The sequence below is a fragment of the Panthera uncia genome, chromosome D1 (assembly GCF_023721935.1).
Source record: "Panthera uncia isolate 11264 chromosome D1, Puncia_PCG_1.0, whole genome shotgun sequence".
NCBI classification, from domain to species: domain Eukaryota; kingdom Metazoa; phylum Chordata; class Mammalia; order Carnivora; family Felidae; genus Panthera; species Panthera uncia.
Genome location: NC_064808.1, coordinates 99,202,392 through 99,207,550, shown reverse-complemented (window position 1 = coordinate 99,207,550; position 5,159 = coordinate 99,202,392).

Here is a 5,159-nt window from a genome sequence, read left to right as displayed (position 1 = left end):
TTCCACAGCTGTGGTGGTAATGTAAATGAAGAGTTTCTCCCTAGTTGAGTATTTTGTACTGAGTAGAGGAATACTTGAAATTTTCTAGGAGGACAGATCTTCAGTCTACTCGACACACACAGAAGGGTTACTGTGTATGGATATTTAGCTTGACAGTGGTTTTTTCACAATGTATACATATATATAAAAATACAAAGATGTACCCCTTCAATATATCATTACTGTGTGTCAGAGATCTCAGTAAAGTTGCTGATAGGTATATGTTTAAAAGGCTGCCAAAAAGAAGGGATTTATAAATCTCCATTCCGCCAGAATGCAGACAGACAGAAGAGTTGCTTTCATAACTGACTTGTCACGTTGAGTGCATCTGACCTGAGACTTAACTTGGCCTCCAGGATAATTTAATCCGTTTAGTTTTGCTCATGAGTTGTAATACCACTGGTATTCTATGATACAGAAAACAAGAGTCTGTCATTTAGAAATAAGCCCTTGGAAATGGGAAGGTTGGGGAGTGTGGACCAAAAACACGTTCCTGTGCAAATGAAATCCTGCCACCGGCAGCCTGTGGAATCTTTGGGGACCCACGATAAGTTGCACAATTTGGGCTGCCTAACAATATGAATGTGCAGTTGACCCTCGAACAACACGGGGCTTGGGGGTGCCAACCCCTGCCCAGCCAAAATCTGCATATAACTCTTTACTGCCCCACAACTTTACTAATAGAATCTCTAGAGGTCACTTTTTGTTGCAGAACTCATGCAGGGATGTTGAGTGCCACACAACATTCTACGTGGATGCTCGCAATGCTGGAGCTCACCACGATAGCCAAGATGGCTGCGGAATTACTGCAGTAGTACAGTTTTATGCAATTATGATTTAATACATTCATACAACTATGGATGGTGCTGTGTACAACCTGTAAGTGTGTAGGTGTTGACAAATTTTAACTTTTTATAATAGATTTGTGTACATTTTGTGGTAGTAAAGGATGAAAACTACGTATATTCTACGCATTTGGGACATAACTTTTTCTTAATTTTTTTCATATTTGTAGGCTATGCAGTTCACTTGTGAGTTATTTCAAATTGTCGCAAATCTCCAAAAATTGTCCAACATATTCATTTCAGTATAAGCGGACATGTGTTCAAGAGTCAACTGTACTTAATGTCACTGAACTCTCTACACTTATGGCAAAAATGGTAAATTTTAGGTATATTTTACCACACACACACACACACACACACACACACGCACGCGCGCGCACACACACAAAGATGAGTAACTTGACACAACCCATTTTCAGAATGATCCTGTCTGAGGACGAATGTGTGGATGAAAGTCGGCCTGGAGGAGCTGAGCTTGGGGACAAAGTTCCCCCTTGGGAAGAAGAACTTCTTTCCTGGTTTGGAATGGCAGGAAGTGGACAGTTTAGGGAGCTGCGTTCTCTTAGGTGTGCATCCAGGTGCCATAAGGGATGGCTGTTTTTACGGACAAAGGAAATTTGACAAATACTCTTTAGGAGCATCCAGCCCTCTTCCCGCCACATGAGGTGGCAGAGAGATGCTTCTGCTTCCTGAGTCAGCTGGACGTCCTGTGCATTCACGGAGGCTGCCCTGGCGTCCAGGCCTGTTTTGCTTCTGAGGGAAACCTTTTCCACTTTTCATTCTGCCTCACCAGCTCTCTGCCCTGGGCAATAGGATTCACTGTTAAATTAGAGACTGTATCCAGTAAATACTTTGATTCTCCCTTGGTTGTACTTTGCCCAGGTCATTCATTTATTTTTCTTACACACTTGTGTACTATTCTAGGGGTTCTAAACCACTTTCTTCTACCTTCTACCTTATTCTGTCCTTAGCGTGCTTCGTGAGACAGGTTGATAGGGTAGCCCCATCATTTTATGTTCGCATTTAACAGCTAGCAGAAAGCAATTTCAGAAGAAAAGTAGGACAAATGTTGGAGACATGGCGAAGGGAATTCCTAGCCATCCCTAGAAGGGAATAGGGGCAAAGGGAGCGCCTGTTAGAACTATGTGTTAAATAGAAGCTTCCAGAAATGTCTGGTTGGCATTACATGTTCCAGGGCCTGCTCATACTAGAAAACCTTGTTTTTTTCCCTCAGACTGTCAGTGTTTGTTTTACACGGTTTTGGTTTTATAAACAGTAAAAATGTTAAGTTATTCTTAACTCTCTCTAGAGATCGCCAACTTTTATTTTGCCAGATGAGGATGTTAAAAACACCATCTTCTATCCATCATTTCATAAAAGAAAAGTCATTTTAAAACCTAACAAAGGTACGTACTTTCAGGATAAGGGACAGGTACTTTAAGTGGAATACATTTAGCTTTGTGAAAAATCCAATTGTGTCCTTGTTTCCATTGCACTTTAGATTAAAAAACACACCATTTTCATCCTTGGCCTGTATCAGTTCCCAGATTGGAGTTTGGGAATCACTGGTGTATTTATGCATGGGACATCTGTCCAAAGCACTCCTGGAAGAGAGAAGAGAGAAAGAAGGTACATTCTATACTACCCAAATAATTCTTTTTTTTTTTTTTTTGACAGCTATTAAGTGAAAGGAATTGAAAGATAGGCAAAAAGACTTGCTGTGGTCTATATTGAGGTGAAGTTGTGGGATGGGTTAATGATCAGAACATCAAAGCAAGGGCTTTGTCCATGTGTTTTATTCTATTCTTGATCTTGTACAGTCTTTCCAGGTGATTCTCAGAATGCTGTGAATTCTTTTCTTATTTGAAACTTTGTTTTTCCAGTTTTGACATTCAGAAATTGTTTTTGTGTGACCTTTAGCTACAAAGTCTTTGATGTTCAGACACTGACTTTCTGCAGATGGGTGGGGACAGGTACGAGTTTTAAAGTTATTTGAGTTTCAGACAAAGCCTCAAAAGTTAAAAAAATAATTTCACTCGAAGTAAATCCCAAATCTAGTTTAAGTTTGAAGAATATAGGTAAGTGTTTCCTGTGTTTAACACTGGTTTTTGAGAAAAGCGTGACAACTACTTTTAAATACTGAGCTTCTGAAAGACCCTTGGATATGCAGTGTTACAGATCACTGATAAAAATAGTTCTAAAATTAGGTGGGAGAATGGTCCATGCTTTGGGAGGGGTTTTCTTCTCTGGAAATATATAGCTTCCACTACCTAAATGTGATAGCATACCTCCATAGTTCTAGAGAATTAAATTAGCTCTTATTTAGTTGATAGTGAGAAAATGACAATTTTATGAATAAAAATTTTTTACGTGTTTCAAAACGTATTGAAGATTCTGATTGTGCTGTTTGTTTCCTTATGAGGTATACCTGCACACAAAGTGTTAGGCTACAGAGTCAGGTATACAACACAGTGACTTCACAACACATTACTTGGTGCTCACTCTAAGTACAGCCACCCTCTGCCCCCACGTAATGTCATTACAGTACTATCCACTATATTCCCTATGCTATACTTTTCATCCTCCTGCCTTATTTACTATATAACCGGAAGTTTGTACCTCCTAATCCCCTTTATCTATCTTGCCCATTCTCCTACCCAACTCCTCTCTGACAGCCGTCTGTTTGTTCTCTGTATTTGTCTTAGATTCCACATATAAGTGAAATCATATGGTGTTTTTCTCTAACCTGTTTCACTCAGTCTAACACACTATAGTTCCATCCATGTTGTTGCAAATGGCAAGATCTCTTTTTTTATGGCTAAGTAACATTCCACTGTGGGTGTATATACCACATCTTCTTTATCCACACATCTATCAGTGGACACGTGGGTTGCTTCCATATCTTGGCTATTGCAAACAGTGCTGCAGTAAACATAAGGGTGCATATATCTTTTAAAATTAGTGTTTTTTTTTTTTTTTTTGAGGGGGGGATGTTTTCTTTGGGATCCGGTAGAATTACTGGATCATGTATTATTTTTCCTTTTAATTTTTTGAGGAACCTCTGTACTGTTTTCCACGGTGGTTGTACCAATTTGCATTCTCACCAACCCTGCGCAACTGTTCCATTTTCTCTACATTCTCACCAACACTTGTTATTTCTTGTCTTTTGCTTGCTAGTCATTCTGACAGGTGTAAGGTGATGTCTCTTCATGATTTTGGTTTGCATTTCCATGATGATTAGTGATGTTCATCATCTTTTCGTGTGTCTCTTGGCCATCTGTATGTCTTCTTTGGAAATGTGTTTGTTGAGGTGCTCTGTTCATGTTTTAATTGGATTGTTTCTTTTTTTGGTGTTGAGTTGTATAAATTCTTGATATATTTTGGATATTAACCCATTAGTGGATATATCATTTGCAAATATCTTCTCCCATTCAGTAGTTTGCCTTTTTGTTTTATTGTTGGTTTCCTTTGCTGTGCAAAAGCTTTTTATTTTGGTGTAGTCCTAATATTTTTGCTTTTATTTCACTTGGCTGAGGAGACAGATCCATAAATATGGTGCTAAGGCTAATGTCCAAGAGATTATTGCCCTTGTTTTCTTTTAGTTTTATGGTTTCAGGTCTCCCATTTAGGTCTTTAACTCCTTTTAAGTTTTACTTTTGTGAATTATGGAAGAAAGTGCTCAACTTTCATTCTTTTGTGTGTAAACTGCCCCAGTTTTCCCAATATCAGTTTTTGAAAGGACTGTCTTTTCCCTCTTGTATCTTTTTGCTGCTTATGACCATAGGATTGTGGGTTTATTTCTACGTTCTGTCCTGTTCTGTTCATCTGTTGTTGTTGGTGGTTTTTTTGTTTGTTTGTTTGTTTGTTTGTTTTGTGCAGTACTAAACTATTTTGATTATTGTAACTTTGCAGTATATCTTTAAATCTGGGATTGCGCTTCCTCCAGCTTTCTTCTCTTTCAAGATGGCTCTGGCTGTTCAAGATCTTTTGTGGTTTCATACAAATTTTGGGATTATTCTAGTTCTGTGAAAAATGGTATTGGTATTTTGATAGGGATTTCACTGAATCTAGATTGCTTTGGGTAGTGTGGACATTTTAATGATATTTGTTTCAATCCATGAGCATGGTATATCTTCCCATTTATTTGTTGTCTTCAATTCCTTACATCCATGTCTTGGAGTTTTCAGAGTACAGGTCTTTGACCTTCTTGGTTACATTTACTCCTAGGGTGTGTGTGTGTGTGTGTGTGTGTGTGTGTGTGTGTGTGTGTGTGTG